The 21,126-nt window shown below is 35.8% G+C and overlaps 1 protein-coding gene across 4 annotated transcripts in view; it reads right to left on the bottom strand.

The window, feature by feature from the left end:
• The window catches only part of ZFPM2 (zinc finger protein, FOG family member 2), a 318,344-nt gene that overhangs the window by 251,720 nt on the left and 45,498 nt on the right, over positions 1-21,126 (bottom strand). The window contains exon 1 of one of the 4 annotated variants that reach the window (XM_068672482.1): positions 19,955-20,014. The exons of the other annotated variants lie outside the window; for them this stretch is intronic. The gene's annotated coding sequence lies outside the window, so the exon portion shown is untranslated. Of the gene's footprint in view, positions 1-19,954; positions 20,015-21,126 lie in introns of those variants that run through there. 4 annotated transcript variants of the gene reach the window in all.

The raw sequence follows: 21,126 nt of genomic DNA, 5'->3' as shown, positions 1-21,126 counted from the left end.
ATGTGCAAGTAATCCAGTTGGCAGGTGTATAAGACATTTTGGTTTGTTTCTAGATGTTAAACCAGTTTGTTTGATCAGGTCACTAGGACATAACCGGCACGCTAATAATAACTGTACGTTAATTAAGAAAATAACAAAAGTCCAGTGAGTATGCTATCATTTGCAGCAGTCATGGAAACATACCTTATAATTGCCATTGACACTGCTTCCAAGAAGGCAGAAGGAAAACAATGTATGAACCAACCCACAGAGCAGGTTGAAAAACCTCCCCAATTTGAGAACTGGGACTTAATTTTTCAAACAAATCTCAGGCTAAAGAAACGATTGGAGAGTGCTTTCATGGACACATCATACGTATGAATAAGTATGTAACATTTCCTAATAGTAACATCTTAGCATTTGTATGCATAAATGTAAATTTTGTCATATCTAAACAAGTTCAGATGTCTTTTTGCATCTATACTAGGTTTTGTTTCAGATATGCTAGCCTACATGTAAAAAACAGGGGTGTTTATCCAGTTGTGTATGGATCAGACAGAGCTTTCCATAACGGTTCAGAGTAGTGGCTGACATCAGATGCTGCACTCTGAAAAACAGCAATACTTTTGCTGCAATGGAGCGATCAGTGCATAAATATTTTTCTAAGTTTCATGCTGCTGCTGCCACCTTGTCTAATTCATACATCTGCCACCCGATCCTTGGGATGAAACCTGTCTTATTCCTATCAAGTTTTCGTCTATTTTTTAAGGATTCCAACGCATTCTGTTCATGCTCCAACCTGTAAACTGATGGCTTTAATAGAACTAACTAAAGAAAAAGGCATTATTTTACGAGTAAAACTAGTCCATAAGGACAATAGCCAAATTAAGTATCACTTGGTTGCTAGTTTCATGTAAAATGAAATATTTACACCTGATTTCTGTGGTTATTTTTAATTACCACTGAAGCACAGAGTTAAAGAAAACAGTAAAATCAAAAGCCACTTACTAATCAATAAAAACAGATTAAACTTTCTATTCCTGACTATTCTGCCATTATTTGCACATAAATAGATGGTGCATTTGAATAAAAAAATAATAATCAGAATCTCACAATAAAAAAATAATGGAATTATATATTTTGGACTAATGTAAAAACATACATACATTTTGCATGCTTATGTTCACCTAATTTGGCCATGTGTTTCAAGCAGCCTCGTACTGATATTGGTAAATCAAATCAACTGAAGTATTACTAAAGAGAACCTGAAGTTCTCTGGTTCAAAAATGTAAATGTAGCTTTTTCAAAGTTTTCTAACTCATCTTTCTCGAGGACAATATACACTGTCTGCTCAACTTTTTCACAGACTTTGAATATTTTAAAATGCAGAGACATATAGAAAGAAAAAAAAAAAAAGCCTTTATAAAAAAGTTTCTTTCATTTTCTCTGATAGTTTCTTTTTCCAGTTGTTATTATTTTGATATGTTACCTTAAATGGTCTAAGTACAGCTTAATCTTTAGTAGCATATATACTACAATATACTACAGTAAATAAGTATACTTAATTAAGTATACTATTCCGTATACTTCAGTACTACACTTTATGTTCTGTATTTCTTTTAAATTGTTGATTGACTTTAATAGTGGTACATGCATTACATACCAACCATGTTGCACCTATGGCACATGTGTACGATGTCTGCTTTAATTTAAACTGGAACAGGTTCAAGTTCTTATCCCTGTTATACTGAAAAATGTTTTCCAATAACTGCTGATTAAGCGTGACATTACAACAAAACACTGCCATAATGACAAAGCAATGCAAATCCAAATAATTCCTGCCATGGAAATTCATCTGAGTGTCACAGTGATCTGACAGGGAACAGCTCTGAGATAAAAGAGAAAAATCTCAAACTGGGATGGTGTAAGAGTTTAGGGGAATTGTTAATTCCAGAGAGACCATCAAAATGTCTTCTATTCTCATTTCAACAGTTCTTTGCCTGCTTTGTGAAAGAATCTGATGTTATGTAAAGAGAGGTGAATCTGAAATGCTTCAGATTAACTAGATAAATCATAAACAGTTAACAATTTCCAAAAGCACTAGATAAAAAGCTTAATTTCTAATCTTATATGGGGGTACTGAAGACAAATGAAGGTTCCATTACTTCATTCTGTACTTCTCACAAAGCCCTGAGAAAAATATTCCTTCATAAAAGAAGCAAACACCTGTGTTGTACACAACACCAGAGATTCTGGTGGATTTGATAGTTTATTTATTCACTTGGTACTTACTCTATTTTATTAATATTTATTTTTATGACAATAAATCCATTAGTTTGTTTGTTTATTTTTAATAAAATAGATAAACAAATGGCAGTAGAAAACATTACAATTACTGACAGCAATGAAGAAATGAATATGGTAGAAGACTGTATGGCTTAGTGGACACAGTAGTCCACTTCAAAAAATCACCACGCATAATTTGATACAAATAACAGTGTCTACTGAGGAGAGGCTGACGAGTGAACTGCATGTGCCTTCATGGAGAAAATTACTTCTGATTGAGGCCACTTGGCAGTGCAGTGTGGGGAAATCTGAACTGTAGCTCCCTAATTTGTACCAAATTTGCAGATACTCATGCATATATATATTTTAGAACTATTAATATATTAAACACTTGAAAAAATATTTCTTAAATAATCATATAAATGTAAAAATACACATACAAACATACAAAGATAGCTAGCTAAGTGGCAATTTTTACTCTACACATTAAGAAATAGATGATACCTCAATACTCTAAAGGACAGACCATATGTAGCAAAAACAAAACAAAACTAAAACAGCTGTAAGCATTTTAATAGCATGGAAAAATGTGAGATGAAGGACCTAAAAGGGTTTACACACCCTTAACAAAATAATCTTTTGCTAAACACTCCTCTGAAGACAAATCTGGGCTTTAGACCTATTGTGGATGTTAGTCTTCATGCAGCAATGCATGACTCTAGTTTTATGGTAGTATAACCATAATGAAATAATTTAAATTCAATAGCACTAAACTGGGGAAGTTTTTTAATTATAATCACAGTCAAATTCATCGGAATTCTCTGTAAATGAAACCACTTTAACGCATGCTCAAATTAACCACATGCTTATATGCTTTCCTTTTCAGTGTTTTGAGCTTAAAATGCTTGTACCCTCCTGTGGGAAAGTTTCATTGAAATAATTATCTCATGGAAATGTTAAGTGGTTAGCTTCCTTCCCACCTACCAGTATTCTCTTGCATTCCCAAAGCAGCAACATAAATCAGTTCTCTTAATAAATTAAGAATGCTTCAGAAATCTTACAATACTTGACAGTGAGTGGCTGGGGAGAGGTTAATGAGTATAATTAGTAGTAGTAGCATTAAATAATAACAACTTGGATAAATCAGAGAGGCCTGAAATTCATTGGATCAACATCATGCATTTTGCATGTTCTGCACAGCCTATCCAGTATTTCCTACGAAAACATGCTGCCACACAAGGATTATAATCAGCTTACAGTAAAACTCAGGTATGCAATGCTCTATGACTACAGAGGGCAAAGCTGCAGAAAAATCAATCCATCTGTCTCCTCTTTCAACAAGGTTTTCTTCCAAATACAGTGACATAAGAAAACCAGCAGGCAAACGCTTTATATTGATTCACATGCAGAAGATACACAGGGATCTTTTTCCTAAAAATTCAGTCAGGAACACTGAGAACAAAAAAGGGTGCACTTTATTCCATTTTTCATATGGCAGTGAGGGTGAAGACATTTCGTGGTCATTCAGAGTTACCGTCCTCCTGGGAAAATCTCTATACAGGACTTCTTAGCTACCTCTTCAGTCTTTTAATTAACTCAAAGGAATTGTTGTTTCCAATCACTGTACTTTTAAAACAGCCTAAAGACAAGTTTAACAGCAATCTAAACAACACCAACAGCAACAGAAGCAGTACAACTTCTTGAGGAAGAAACTTTATGCTACTACCCAAAATGTTCTATCAGGTTCCCTCTCTGGGAAACTGGCTTTCTCTTGCATTCTGTAGATTTTTTTTTTTTTTTTTTTTAGTGTACAGGATCAGATATTTCAGGCCCTATATGTTCAACCAGGGTGGAAACACAGAACAATAAAATAAGGGACAAGAATACATGCTGATGCAATCAAAATAAATTTTCAGTTTCTTTCAAAGCACTAGGACTATCAGATATTGTTTAATCACTGAGACTTTCAGAAGGAGAGACTCAACTGCAACTGCATGGATAAATTGTAGAAATGGAAGCACACAACAGTGCTCCAAATGACATAATAAATGATAATAAAAGAAAATGATAACAAAAGCTTTCCTATGCATTTTCTCCCTGCACCAGCCACACGACCCCATGACTGTCCAGCCCACATTACTTCTCTCTCTCTTAGCTTTTAGTTTACAGTGATTCCAATTTTCATTGTAAAAACTACCGCCTCTCCCTTCCTCCTTGTGAGAACTGAAAATATTTTCCTTACGTAATTCCAGAACAGAGAGGAAGGGCCAAGAGAGGTGCCTAAACACACTTCTGTTTGACGTTAGATGGCAATACCTAATCTTGACAAACTGACTGCTGCAGGAATAGTTTAAAACATAAGCATGCTGTTGGCAGTAGGTGACTGAAGCACAAACTGAAGCACTAATCAGTTTAGAGAAAAATGTAAATATACTTCTTAAGAAGGCCAATATTTGTCAAACCACTCCCACTTTTAAATAAATGTTTCCCTCTTCAGCCCACTGAGTTTTCTATTTAGCTAAACTAAGTTATTTTCACAGAATCACAGAATTTCTAGGTTGGAGTAATTCATATCACATGCTTACAGCTATACTCAACAGACACAATGTTACCTGCGCCTGTTGAATGTCTCCAGTCTGTTATGTAAATTGGCTGAAAAAAGTTTTGTCCAGATTGAAAGATAGCACCAATTTGTGAGCTACATTTTAATTGTGGCATCATAGCAGAATAAACCATCTCTTACTTTCAGATTGGTAGAAACTTTGTAAGCATGATTTAATGACCAACTTAATAGAAAAAGGAATGGAAAAGAGCTGCTCTTTGGACAGTATAAATCCACACCAACCTGATGTAATTGAGCTTAACAACAAGAATAAAGAATATTTCTGTGGAGGAAAAAAAAAAAAAAAAAAAAAAGAGTTATTTTTATATGTGCAAGTTCTTCCTGCAGCCACTCACTTTTAACATAAGTTGCATCAGGGGATCTGGTAGGAAGGAAACATTTTTATTAATTTTCCCCTTATCTGTAAGAAGAATGCTGATTTTTTATTTTTTTTTTTTCATTTACGTTCCTTGCCTGCAGGTAGCAGACCAAGAAAATCATATAGCAGAAATTCTTCCTTTTGATTAATTTCTTTCCATGTGTTATGTTATTTCTTATATATAATTGATTTCAGGTTTTGCTCGTAGCTGTACATCTTTTTTATATCTGCACCTACTGCCTTCCTTCAATCAAGAAAGTTGAAGGAAATTACCTGAATTTTGTTAAGTTTATTAAAAAAAAGGAGCTCTGTGAATATTTAAATTGAGTTTTGAAATGCTAATACAAGAAAGATATTAGAGAATTTTAATAGTAGGTTCAATTTGACCCACAGACTATTGTAGAAAGGGTCAAATTTTATTCAAATTATTTCTTTACAGCAAAAAATATGAACCCTTTGATTTTACAAAAGTAGATTAATATTCTTCTCTGCTAGGTCTTTTGGCACTTCGGTGCATGACTGTATTAACTGTGCTTGTGTATAAACTTTTCAAAGACCTTTAAATGTTCCAGTAATTTGGAACTTCACTTTCATTTATGCTCATCTTCTTTTCTCATAGTATTATCCAAGAGGCCACAACAAAACTGCAAGTGCCTATAGTCGGTTTGCTCTTAGAGCCAAGGCCAGAATATTTCTAATCAATAAAAGGGAAATGATAAAAAAAAGTGACAATTCAAAACATGTTTATGGAAACATAGTTTAAAGAAAATACTATGCATGTGTACTGTGAATACCAAAGTTTCATTTGCATGGGAAAAATTAAATATGTGCTTGGAAAATGAGCTTTAAGACCTTGGCAATTAAATTACAGACCCCAGATTTCAAGTGTGGGCTCATGTTGAAATAGTGGACTAGTGCTACCTTTATCCATAAAAAAGTCACAATTTCTTCCTTTAAAGTAAACCTTTTCTGGTTCATATGAGCCAAGAAAGATATATCTACTCTGCAGATGAACCTGGGGGTTTATCAATTTTACCTCAAAATGAACAGAAAGAATATGAAGAAACGGTAAGTGGTGCGTGGTACTGTTATTACACAAACTGTAACACAGGTAGAGCTAATCATACTCATTTACCAAATGAAGAGTATCATTTTTTTCCAAAGAACTGAAATTGTTTTGAAATAAGACAAAAGGCACTCACAGAATCTTCCCCTCCAACCTTCCCACCTGTCAAAGTGTCACCTTACTACAAAACTCTAAAGATAAGGATTTTTCCAGGTATGTCTATAAATACCATATGGAATAACCTTAATAACCTTTTTTTTTTACTTTTTTTTTCTTTTTTTTTTTTTCTTAAAATAAAATCAGACAGTGACAGTATAAAAGACTTAATAGTTGCAATTTCATTCTGTAATTCTACTCCCAGGAATAAGAGCCAGTGGAATTTTTAATAGCAACTTCCTTGGTATTATGATGCCAATGTGACCTCAAAGCTGGTAGCAGTGAAGGGTATGAATCCAGAGGGATCTTAATTGATCCCATGCAATTGTACTGAAATAAAACCTGCAAAGTATTTCAATAAAGAATGAACAGAAGGTTATCTGGATCTTCTAGAATTAATGACATTTTTCAGCCTTCTGAACAAAAAGTGTCAGTAGAAATTTCATCTTGGAAAGTCTGTTTTTTTTCATCTTTTTTTTTTTCCTTTTTTTTTTTTAATTAATTATGATGTATTCGCATCATTTCAAAAAATAACAGAAATAATATTATTTGGTTTTGCTCTCAGGTAACTGAAATATAGAGATTTAAACTAGAAAAGAAGGGCCAACGTGTTTTGCATCTTTAAGTACCCATTGTGTGGTCATTGATCCTGGTTCAGCCACTATTTTTCTTGCTGAATATACAAGTAAAATAGCAAATTAGGTTCTAACTTCGAAAAACTCCTCGATGTGCAGCAGAACTGTATTACATCTCTCAGCAAGTTATGGGCCTCAGTCCTACAGATTTTCAAAAACTTTTTTGTAGTATTCCCTACAGACCTTTTTATGTCCCTGGGAAGCCAGATGTTTTCTCCCAGTGATCCCTCACCCAAGGTAGACCAACAACACACCTCAGTCTCACCAGCAACTTTTGCTAGATTTACCAGAGAAGCTTGAGACAACACATAATTAATACCAAGAAGGTATTCTAAAGGTACATTGGTCAGAAAAGAAAGGCCAAGGAGAATATACCCCCTCTGATAAACAACAAGGGAGAACTGGTAATGACAGACATGGAGAAGGCTGAGGTACTCAACAACATTTTTGCCCCAGTCTTCATTGCCAGTCAGCCTTCCCACGTCTCTCAAGTCCCTGAACCTGTAGATGAGGGCTGGGGGAGCAATGTCCCTCTAACTGTAAGTGAAAAGCACGTTTGAGACTACCTGATGAAACTGAACAGGTCCAAATCTATGGGGCATTCCAGTGTCCTGAGGGAACTGGATGATGTAGTTGCCCAGCCTCTCTTCAGCATATTTGAAAAGTCATAGCAGCCAAGTGAAGTCCCTCATGACTGGAAAATAGGAAAAACAATCCCATGTTTAAAAGGATAGAAAGAAAGACCCAGGCAACTACAGACCAGTGAGCCTCACCTCTGTGCTTGTGAAGCTCATGGAGCAGATCCTCCTTGAAGCAATGTCAAGTCACATGCAGGACAAGGAGGTGATTTAAGACAGTCAGCATGCCTTCACCAGGGGCAAATTGTGCCTGACCAATCTGGTGGCCTTCTATGATGGAGTGACTGCATCACTTGACAAGGGAAGAATGATCGATGTCATCCACCTGTACTTCTGCAAGGCCTTGACATGGTGCCACTTGACATTCCAATCTCCATATCAGAGAGAGGTGGATTTAAAGGGTGGACCATTCAGAGGATAAGGAATTGGCTTGACAGTCACACCCAGAGAGTGGTGGTTAATGGCTCTTTGTCCAGGTGGAGGCCAGTGATGAGTGGTGTCTCTCAGGGTCTGTCCTAGCATCAGTACTGTTTAATATCTTTATCAGTGATAGACAGTGGTACCGGGTGCACCCTTGGCAAGTTTGCAGATGATGCCAAGATGAGTGGTACAGTTGATACAACAAAAGGAAGGGATGCCATCCAAAAGGACCTGGACAAGCTTGAGAAGTAGACCCATGTGAATGTAATGAGGTTCAACATGTCCAAATGCAAGGTGTTGCACCTGGGTCAGGGCAATCCCAGATGTGAGGACAGACTGGGAAAAGAACTCATTGAGAGCAGTCATACAGAGGAGGAGAGTTCTAGTGGATGAAAAGCCAGCAGTGCGTGCTTGCAGCCCAGGCAGACCACTTCATCCTGGGCTGCATCAAAAGAGGCCAGCAGGTTGAGGGAAGTGATTGTCCCCCTCTGCTCTGACCTCATGATGCCCCATTTGGAGTGCTGCATCCCCCAGCACAAGAAGGATGTAGGTCTGTTCAAACAGGTCCACAGGAGGGTCAGGAAGATGCTCGGAGGGCTGGAGCAGTTCTCCTATGAAGAAATTCTGAGAGAGCTGCAGATGTTCAGCCTAGAGAAGAGAAAGCTCTTGGGAGACCTCATTGCAGCTTTTCAATATTTAAAGGGAGCTTATAAGAAAGATGGAGAGTGACATTTTTCTCAGGCACATAGTGATAGGGCAAGGGAAAATGGTTTCAAACTCCATGAGTGGAGATTTAGTAAAGAATTTCCTCCTAACCTCTAACCTAAGAGGGAGGTGAGACACTGGAACTGGTTGCCCAGAGAAATTGTGGATATTCACGATGAGGTTGGATAGGGTTTTGAGCAATCTGATCCAGTGGCTGGCATCCCTGTCCATAGCAGGGGGGTTGGAACTGGATGGTCTTTAAGGTCCCTCTCAACAAAAGCCATTCTGTGATTCTGTTGCTACAGAATTTGCTACTATTAAGCATGCACTTAGAGTAATTTCCTGAGTCCACTTTGGTTTAATCCATGCAGTGTAAATAAGACAAGTTGACAAAGCCTATCTTAAAGGCTAAAAAAGTTTTTAGTTTTGTTTTGTTTTTTTCCCGCAGGAATTTATCACGCAATAAAAAAAAAAAAAAATCCACATTTCTCTACCACCACAATTACACGCAAGTAGTTCATTGATGCAAGTTTCCCAATTTGAAATATTTTGACATAGTCAAGGCCTCATCATTCGGTTATGAGCAGTGAAGTGAGCATCAAAGAACACACATTCTGTGACTATGTACACATTAAACTGCACAAGCTATTTTTTAAATATGTTTTTTCAGCTGTCTGGACTATTTAGTACAGGTTTGTCACTTCAGTTTATAAATAAATAAATAAATAAAAAGCATTGTGTTATTGTATTAGAGAGCAAGAAAACCGAAATAGTCACTAAAAAGTTTAAAATATCATTATTAATAGGTGTTATCTATGACAAAATAGTTACACTTGCCAATAATTTTATAAAGTGCACCCACAAATTGTCATAGCCCTGTTCCTCCTACTGCTGTCCCATCTTGATCACTCTTTTAATCAGCAGCACTTACTCCCTAGAACATTGACAATGGACTCTTCTCTGGAAGAGCTTGTTAGAAGCTGGCATCTCAGCCAGTCAAGATTTTATCTTCTTGTACACTATAGATATCATAACAAAAGAAATAAGGGAGCAATTTTTTTCAGAGAGATGTTGTCAAAGATACAGAGTGAGAAGAGGACCTACTTTCTGCCATAGTTGTCTTTTTTCTACCTACTGTCATAACAGCATCAAAGGGGAAGCTCCTTTGTAGATGCTGTTCTTTGTATTTCTGATTGTATGAAAGGAGGAAAAGAACAACAGAGGTGACCGGATGAGTATTCTGACTCAGAGCCCTGCTAAAAATCTATGCAGCAGCATAGAAACAGTGCAGTACCACAATGCACCACTTTTCTTGAAGGGAACTGTTAACTAAAGCCTGCAAAGCAAACAGGAGGCTGGTCATAGAGATCTCAGAGACAGATCCATGATGCCTGTAGATAATCTTCTACATTAGGAGTAATTTTGCAATGGTAGTTTATCAGTAGTTTTCTTAAATGTAACATAGGAACAAAGAATTATTCCCTCTTTGCTTATACAAAAATATTCTCCCTGAAGCATTTTTTCCCTGGATTATTTTATAGTTTTTAAACCCATCATTTATTTCTGTATGATTTGTATCTGCTAACTTTTACAAACTAATTTGTGAAACTGTTGGCAATCTAACTCAAAATACTGGCAATATAATTTGCCCCATGATACATGGCTAATAACGATACAAATATTATCCAATTCAAGTGGATTGCTGCAGTGAAATAAATCTGTATGAAAATACTGTTTAAATTCACAGGCTTTAAAAATAATAAAAGAGAAGGCAAAAAAAAAAAAAAAAGTTTGTAAGAAGATGGTTCTTACAGTTTATTTTAAGATGAATAAAATTACTTATATCTGTATTATAAAAGTTCAAATATTTGATACCTTGTCTATGAGTAGAGCCATTGATTTCTATAAATGAGGACAAAATGTATCAGAAATTTGGATTTTTTTTTAAACAAACATACAATAAATGTTCATAATGTTTTCTTGTTTTCTTAGGTAAGGTATTCTAAGATTTGATAAGTCACCATTCCAATAAAGGAAATTCCCTTCTTTAGCATTTTCCAACCACGGACGTAATATATATGAAAATGAAAGGTGCAATAGTGATTGTTTCCTGCAGACATAGTGAACTGCGATACCAGCAAGCAACAGGAACTTCATGTGTCCTACTATGACTATTCAGGGTCTCCAACATGTAACATACTGCCTGTTACTGAGGAAGCCTTTCTCTAAAGCCTTCCCCAAGTCTATGGCAAAGCACCATACTCTAAACAAGACAAATTTTATCTTACATAAAGCTTTTCAGAGCAATGGAGGATGCCAGAGTTCACTCTGCCTCCAACTACAGTAGAGTTTTGTGGCCCTTACTCCAAACAGTACTTCTCTGGCAATCGCAGAAGGAGTGAGTGACAGATACTGGTACTTGCTAATCACTGTTCTCACTCACCTGATAGAGGGAAAAATGCGATGTAAGTAGGAGCACTTTGAAGCTACTAATGCTGCTGCAGCAGTATATTTAATGGCCAGCATGTTAGTGACAATGAAAGAGGAACCACACATCAAGTACATTAAGGGATCAGAGGAATACATACTCATTACTCACTGTAATTTTGTATCCCCAGTTTCAAGACAAAATACTCAAATTTTTCCCCATAAAGGAAAGCCACCCTATACTGCTATAGAAAACTAAAGGTCTTTTTTCTTCTGTTTATTTAATATTTTCTATTTTTGTATGTAGCTGCAAATTATTCCTTGTTTGTCTTTTGTTTATAGCTGTGTTTCCTCAGATGGAAACTGGTCTCTCATCTCTGTACATCATCATGCAATTAAATCAAAAAAGCAGAAAAAAAGGAATCTGGACTTTTTAGGTCCAGAAATCATCAGTGAACACATGACTTCTCTTACATGTCACCATATCTCTTCAAATTATTATTGCTTTTTCCCCCCGTCTTTTCCAATATAAGCAAAACAGAGAATACTGCTGAAGGAGGAACCCCTTAAAGACAACCTAAATTCAATCTCTAATAACATGATCAAAGCTGTATGTAGAATTTGGTGCCAATTTGGGTCAATAAAATGTAAAAATGTAAGCACACCTGAGATAATCCATAATCAATGATATGGTTAAAAGAAAAAAATTAAAACACAACATGCAATATAACAGACACACAGAAAAGGTACCATGCTTTTTTTATTATTATTATTTATTTATTTATTTTCCTCCTAGTAACCTAGGAAAAAGGTCAAAATAAAGGTTTAAAAAAAAAAAAAAAAGGTTTTATCCTTATCTTGGCCAGTCAAGACTTATCCTAGTTTTTTTGTTTTTTGTTTTTTCTTCTGGTAACCACTAGTTCTGAAATAACACCAAAGGAAAGTTGAGAAGTTGAGAAAAAGTTAAACCAAACTCATTTCTCTTTGTCTAGCAGATACACAGTAAGGATCTTATAATTTGAAAAATATAATAAAAATAGTACTTAACAGTATCTAAGAGATACAGAATTCTGTAATTAGTTACTTATATTCTTAGAACTTTGAATCTGAAATAACTACAGGGGATTCACTCAGTATTTTTAATCCCATAATGGAGTTTATCAATATGCAGAACAAAACTGAAGGGTTTCAAATTAGAACTAAATCTTTAGATCTGATTGTAACAGAAATGAATACTGCATATTTTTAATAGAAAACGAATAATCTAGGAAAAGTCAGGTGGAATAAAATGAAGTATTTAGCCACAAGCCACAGAACAGGCATCAACAGGGTCCCTCCAGTGTAAAGCAACCCCAACCAGAGGGTTCACAGCCAAGGAATATTAGTGCAGAGTTTGTTTTCTGTGAATATTCAGATGTCATTTTGCTGACTAGATTGTCACTTATGATTAGTTACAATAATTACAGTTGCTGTAGTTTACAGAAATACTCCATACAGATGAAATGTGTATAGTGCTTTTTTTTAAGATTTTTTTTAAGCAACAGTATTACACTACAGTGTTAACTGAAAATATAATGGACTATAACCCGTGCTTCATCAGCACATATGTTTTACAATCACTACAAAAAATCTGACTTTCATCATGATGTTCATTATATAAACATACCATAGTCCATGTCTCATACACAATAGCATTTATTCAAAAATGATGTTTGTATGTCATTTACTTTTATATATCTTTATGTATATAGGTACATAAACCCCAAAAAATACAAATTAAAAAAGCAAACTACGCCCTTTAAAAATAAACTAAAAGTGCATGTTACAGCATATTTGATTTCTTTAATATCCCTGCTTAGTATTTTTTACTACTTTGATTTCTCACTTGTAGGAATTGCAAGGTTGCACAAAGTACATTGCATTCCCCCTAGAGTTGTCATAACCTGCTGGTTTTCTGAGTTAATCACTAATTAATAATTTGAAAACACAAAGTCATTATGTCATTTCCAGACAATGAGCTTTTAAATGGTGCATGTTATGTCCTAGCCTTTTCAGTAAGGAAAAAAACTTTTTTTTTTTTCCTCCAGAAACCAGATGGCTGGTAAGTGTTATTATGAGGCTATGTAAATCTCAAAGCAATAAACATCAAATCAAAACAAGAATTCATTCTCATCTACTCTTATCATGATTGTTGTTTTGCTGAACCAACTTGTGGAATAATACAACGCCTTCAAATTAGGCCACTGGATGCTTTGATGATGATGATGAGTCAATAATCCAATCTCCACTTCCTTTTAATAGCAAATAGGAAGTCTGAAAACATTTTTCACCTATACTTTCAACCCCTTCCAGACATCTTGCTCTGCATGCCAATTTAATGAGGCAATCTTATTCCATGCTGAGTCTTCTCTGTAAACTTACTCACTCTAAACGTTTACTAGCTCCACTACTGTTACAATTTGATTATCAAATTATCCTTCACTGGCTTACTTTTTGGTTTTAGTTTGGTCAAGATTTTTGCTGATTGGGAAAGAATTCCAACAGAGTTGTTTCCTATTTTCATCTCAGTTAAGGAGTAAGCACTTTCACCTTCACATAAAGCACAAGGTTCAGCCTACAACTAGAACTCCATATTTGTCTCAGAAATGCTTTGATCCCATAGTAGTACTAGATAGCTAGAAATTTAATTCAAAGAAGCCTTTCAAAGTTCAGTACAACTACATCACCCTACAGTGCTTATTTTTACAAATCTTGGAGATTACTGTAAATAATCTGAAACTGTTTGTGCTGTCTAAAAAAGGATTAACAGACTATTATGTCATTAAATGCCGTAGTCCTATTTTGTTGCTGTTGTTTTATTTTGTTTTGGTTTTGTTACTCATAGAATCATAGAATCTTTGAGGTTGGAAAGGACCTCTAAAATCAAGTCCAACCATTAAGTACTGCCAAGTCTACCACAAAACCATGTCCCTAAGCACCACATTCTACACATCTTTTGAATACCTCCAGGGATGGTGAATCGACGATTTCCCTGGGCAGCTTGTTCCAATGCCTCACAACCCTTTCAGTGAAGAAATTTTTCCTAATATCCAACCTAAACCTCACGCAACTTGAGGCCATTTTGTCCTATTGCTTATTGCCTGGGAGAAGTGACTGATCCCCACCTTCCTACAACCTCCTTTGAGGTAGTTGTAGAGAGTGATACGGTCTTAAGCCTCCTTTATTCCAGGCTAAGTAACCCCACTTCCCTCAATCACTCCTCATAAGACTTGTTCTCTAGACCCTTCACCAGCTTCATTGCCCTTCTCTGGACAGACTCCAGGGCCTCGATGTCCTTGTAGTGAGGGGCCCAAAACTGAACCCTGTATCTGAGGTACGGTTTCAGAAGAGTACAAGGGGACAATCACTTCCCTAGTCCTGCTGGCCACAGTATTTCTGATACAAGTCAGGATGCTGTTGGCCTTCTTGGCCACTTGAGCATGCTGCTGGCTCTCATTCAACCAACTATCAAACAATATCCCAAGATCCCTTTCCACCAGGCAGCTTTCCAGCCATTAGCATTGCCTGTAACCCCAGCCTGTAGCATTGCATAGTATTGTTGTGCCCCAAGTGCAGGACCCAGAACTTAGCCTTGTTGAACCTCTTACAGTTGGCCTCAGCCCATCAATCCAGTCTGCTCAGTTTCCTCTGGAGCCCTCCTACCCTCAAAGAGATCAACTCTCCTGCCCAACTTGGTGTCATTTGCAAACTTACTGCTGGTGTACTTGATCCCCTTGTCCAGATCATTGATAAAGATAGTAAAAAGAACTTACTCCAATACTGAGCACTGGGGGATGCCACTTGTGATCAGCCTCCAACTGGATTTAACTCTATTCACCACAACACTCTGGGCCCAGCCACCTAGCCAGTTTTTTAACCAGCAAAGCATACACTTGTCCAAACCATGAACCAGTTTCTCCAGAAGAATGTTGTGGAAAAAAGTGTCAAAAGCTTTACAAAATTCTAATTTAAGCATGTCAGCTTGTATAGAAGGAGATCAGATTTGTCAAGCAGGACCTGCCTTTCATAAACCCATGCTTACTGGGCCTAATCACCTGGTTGTCCTGTATGTGCCACATGATGGCACTAGAGATGATTTGCTTCATAACCTTCCTTGGCACCAAAGTCAGACTGAGAGGCCTGCAGGTCCCCACATGCCACTTCCAGCCTTTCTTGTAAATGGGCATCACATTTGCTAGCTGCCAGTCAACTGGAACCTCCCATGATAGCCAGGGCTACTGAAACATTTAATTACACATTCACTACTATCAACTTTTATTACTGAATGTTATCAGTTTGTATTTAAAATCCTTATATATGGCGTTTAGTATTTATGGAAACAGGTTAGTATTCTTACATCATAATGTTTCCTGTTTGTATCAATATGCAAAAAAGAAAACATTTCTAGCAGCTATCAGATTTTATCATTTTAGGATGTAAATAAGAACATACTTCTATTGGTTTATCATGAAATAATGACAAAATATGACTAAAGAACTAATCTACAAAATAAACCAGAAGTCTCCCCCAACAGACTTGTTAAATGTAATTCACCTTAATAAATAACTCAATAAATAACTCCCCTTATTAAAATTTTCTGCCATATTTACTAATGTACCTATCTGACCTAGAGTAATCCTGCTTGAGCAGGGAGACTGGACAAGATAACCTCCAGAAGTCCCTTCCAAAGTCAACCATTCTGGAGTAATATCAGGATATATTTCACATGTTCTTACACTGTCAGGAGCCAAATGTAATAGACTAGTCCAGAATATTCCAGCACTTCCTGACCCAGCATCAAAGGGAATTAAAGGTGAAAAATAAGTAGAATATTCTTGAATTCCCCCAGAACTACCAGATCAAGAATGAATGTTCTAGTGAGATTTAGTTACATGCAAGCCATTTGTAGTACTGAGGCAATAGTTCCAACAAATCCAAGAATGTGTAATCAACATTGTCTGTAGTTAGGCCATGGAAAGTTGGCCAGGCTCCTCACCCTATCTTTCTTTTAGTTTTACACCTTAAGAGTCTTCTGTTTGCCAGTGATCTACTTTAAGCCTGTGAAGATTTCACTGACACTCTTCATCTCATCTTTGTACATGCACAACAAGCACATCACTAGAGAGACAAAGCTCAATTTACTTACATGTTGCAACTTAAATTAACTACAAGCTATGTTTCTCATAAAGCTGGCTCCAGCACCCTGCATGACTGCTGAAATGCAAGGCTGAACTTACTTTTCTAACAACTGAAGTAATTATTTTTTTTACAATATAAAGCACATGGTACCCATTTAACTTTGAAAGTTTAGTATAATTAAAGGTTCAATATGTTTAGCAATCATACAAGATCCACTGCAGAATTTTGTTTAATGTCACACACTGTATTCATAAAAGAATAATGCTTAGTTAACTGTATCTGGTACCAGTGAATTCAGCCTGTAGGAAACCGATTATACCATGCTAGTGTTGAACTGGAACAGATCCTCAAATATTGTCTGTCATACTTTGTCCATTTCAGTTGTAAATATCAAGACACTGCTTTTATGATTTCCTTAAAACAATTATTCTTTAACATAAAAGAAGCCATTGTAACATTTTGCCTAACATTCAGTAAAGTTTTTCTTTTCAGTTTCAATGCATTCCTTTTCATCACAACACCTCTAAAAATATGACTTTTTTTTTTACATTTATTAAAATACTAACAGCTTTTTGTCATGATCCTTCAAATTATTACCTTATTAAAAGGCAAGTGTTCTCAAAATATAATCTTTCTTGAGTAATTTAGGCTAACATAAAGAAGTATCTTTCTCCGATATTACAATATTACACTGGTCAATCCTTTGAGCACCATCTTTTTTTGCATCATCTTTTTAATTTTTTTTTTCTTTACATTTTCTTCTACTAAACAGGAACAGAATTGAATGTAGCATAATTCCTGCATGTTATTTTTGCTTCATACTGGTCAAAATGGCAGAAAATAGCAAGCATTACAAGCAACTGTCACACAGAGAGGTCTGGAAAAGGAGAGGGGACCTATTACACTTGCAGCAGGACAAGTATCCAAGACTAAACTAAGGGTTGAATCAGATGTTATCTATTATAGACACAACAGACAACAAAGGTGTATTATTGAACAGCGTCAATTTCAAGACTGCTTTTAGAAGAAAATGGGGGGAGGAGAGGGAGAGGGTTGAAATCAAAGTATAAATTATAATTGAAATATTAAGAATAATGGTCTGCTATTGCTAATAATACAGAAAGAAATAGTATAAATGGCTGGCAGCTCTGCTTGTCACAAGCAGTGTAACATTCAATGATTGCCATGCCATCCAGTAACAGAAATTCTTCTGGAAATAATTAGATTTTCAAGATGGACATTTTTATAGGAGAGACACTGCTACTAAAAATACAAGTGTGAAACAGTATAGTCTGCAATAATATCAAGTGTCACCATACATTACAATATTTTGTTACTTCTGTGGATGAGGATTAAGGAGGACAGGACCTGTGGTTTATCTCCACAGTGTGTGGCAAAGAAACAGAAAATATAGAAAGACGTGCAAGGTAAGGAAACCAGACAATGGAATGTCAGTCAGAAGTAGATGGTCAATTTTACTGACTAGTAATTCTGTCATATGTTCCACTTTCCTCCTGCTCTTCTTCCTTTGCCATCATTGTCACCCAACTGCCATAAAATAAATCAATTTAGTGTATTTTAATTTTAAGCATTTTACAGTGGCTTCACATATCATGACTATCGACTAATATTAGATTATTGTGCTAATACGACTGGAGAAACTATTGTTATCATGTCACTGCCAAGATTTTATTGCTAGCTATTTAGCACAAGGTTGTGGATTATTTTTTTCTTTTTATGTAACATTTTGAGAATTTGCTTGATATCCCAGCAAAAGAAACACTCAAATTAGGATTTTTTCTCATCATCAGTATCCAGGCTTGAAATATCCTTAAAGGGTTATTCTGTTGCCAGTTAATGTCTTCAGATGTCCTTCCAGTTTTCTCTGGCAAGCAATATCAAATTTCAGGGACTAGCATTCAATACAACACAACATATTTGTGCCTTCACCAAAACAGGTAATACCAGATGAAGGAATCTGTTTATTTCCTTAACTTAGAAAAGAAAGCAATGGGGTGAAGGCGAAAGGTTGTGTGCAGAAATTTGGATCAGCCTTCAAAGCAAAAAACATACTTTCTTCCCTGTTACCAGATTCTCTCATGGTGCTCTCTTCCTCATATACACAAGTGCTTTGCAGGAGTCCATCACAAAATTCCTAAACCTTTGAGCCTAGGAAACAAATATTTTTCAAATCTCATGCTCTGTGGGGCACAGTCTTCCAATGTCAGATATAAACATAAAAATGTCACAGCTGATTTAAGCCCCAGACCCAAGACCAGGTTCAAGTGGAAGAGCAGATCACTGCTAGCCACTGCTGGGAAAAAAAAAGCACTTTGGTCTAGATAAAGTATGGCTATTTTTATGACCACACATATGCAAAAGACTTAGAAGCACCGAGAAAATACCAGTTAGAACCAAATTTAATAAAACAAAATCATTTTGAAACATGGCTGGTACTGTATAGAACTAAGTTGTGCTATGTTGAGAGATTAATTATTTTTCCGTTAATTTATTGGAAAATAATAAAAATAATCAAATTAATTGATTGATATTCTTTAACAAACTTGTCTTCCAACATCATTGTTACTTTTGGCTATTTATTTGCTCTGGTTATTACTGGTGTACTCTATCACCCTAGGACACTCAAAATTTTGATAGTGATCATCTTTAAAATCATATATGTCCTATTCCTGATGGTCAGACACTTAAAGCACCAATAGCTTTTTATAAGGAACTTCATCAGATTAGTTACATGAAAAGTAAGAGGAAAGTAATAATAATAGCAGAAAAAAAGAAAAAAAAAAAAAGACAAGATATATTTTGAGAAAAATGCATTTGGAACATGCATTTTTAAAATGAAGCTCTATTATCTGATGAAAACAAAGCTATACAGTGGGAATTGTAACACAAGAAATCCTTAAAAATAACCTATTTCAACTAAAGAGCAAAAAAGGAAATCATATATATATATATATATATTTTTTTTTTAACAAATCTTGGAAAATTTTGTAGCTAAGAACTATTCAGTACTTACTTAAGACTTAACCTAAAGAAAACTACTTTAATGGTTTTAAAAGCTGAGGTTTCTAAAAATCTTTATCAAAGATTAACTACTGCAGATGGGGTGGGGGATGAAGAGAAAGGAAACTTTCCACAAAGGTTTGATGGTTTTCAACACAATCTAGTGAAAATAATCACTGGAACAATAAAAATACGTTACTCAATTGAATTCAGCAATACTACATACATATTTTGTAAATATAAATCACAATAGGAAGTTTAATTAAATCTTCAAATCACAGTCTATTATAACTTACATTATTGTAGATTCAGGTGCTTACTTTTAGCATATGTTAAGCACAGAGAAACTTCTTGAAGATTTTTTTTAATTTGAAAATGGAGAATAAGAACCTCTCATCACTGAACAATGATAGTAACCAGAATCACAGAAAAGTAGAAGTGAAAAGGGTAATTATTGCATACCTACACTGGTGTTTATACTTAGTTTAACTGTGACAAATGTCCATGGTGAGGATAGTCCCTGTGGAACTGCAAAGGGAAACAGGTATTATGCTGGGTCTCTGAGGTAGATAAATATTTCCAGAATACTATTGGAAAACTATATGAAAATGGTTTGCTGGATGCATGTGATACTTCCCTCCTTTGGCAGAACATTTCCATGTTTCTTTCTCTTAGTTTCTTGTTCTTTTTTCTATTTTGTATTGATTTTCTAGTGTCTTCCTTATTAAAATAAATAAATAAAGTAAATGTAAAATATTAACTATACCATAAAATAGTATTGCTTTATGTTATACTGATTTTGAGGGTTGTTTTATTATTTTGTAGTTATAGTGTTACTCAAGAGAGGTACTAAGCTGATCCTAAGATGAGCTTAAATGCTATACAGAAGGTTTACACATTTTCAGTCATAAACCCTCCTTATGAACATTTATGAACCCTCCTTATGACCATTCAAATAGCTCTGGAAATACTGAAATAAACTGTAAAGTACAAGTCACAGTAATAACGCCTCAAATTCACCTCAAATGTGAGAAGAATTATTTGCTGTCAACAGAAGTGAGGGTTATAGCCAGTAAGTTTAATTCCTGACTGTTCTGAGCAAGACCTGGATTCTTTGCAACCACAGGGTTAAAAAACAAACAAACCCCACACCCTTTCAGGAATGGTTCAAGGCCTCAAAGGGCTAGAATATCTCTCCTACAAAGACAGGCTGAGAGAGGTGGAGTTGTTCAGCCTGAAGAAGAGAAGGCTCCAGGGAGACCTTATAGTGGCCTTCCAGTACCTAAAGGGGGCTACAGGAAAGATGGGGAGGGACTCTTTGTCAGGGATTGTAGTGATACAACAAGGAGTAATGGTTTAAAACAATAAAAGGGCAGATTTAGATTGGATATCAGGAAGAAATTCTTTATTCAGAGGGTGATGAGGCACTGGCACAGGTTGCCCAGAGAAACTGTGGATGTCCCTGGAGGCGTTCAAGGCCAGGCTGGATGGGGCTTTGCGCAACGTGGTCTAGTGCAAGGTATCCCTGCCTATGGCAGGGGGGCTGGAACTAGATAATCTTTAAAGTCTCTTCCAACCTAAAGCATTCTATGATTCTTTCACCTTCAAGGTGGACAACTGAGCCTTATATGATT

This window comes from Anas acuta, chromosome 2, assembly GCF_963932015.1.
Source record: "Anas acuta chromosome 2, bAnaAcu1.1, whole genome shotgun sequence".
NCBI lineage: Eukaryota > Metazoa > Chordata > Aves > Anseriformes > Anatidae > Anas > Anas acuta.
This window is presented reverse-complemented; position numbering and strand designations above follow the sequence as displayed.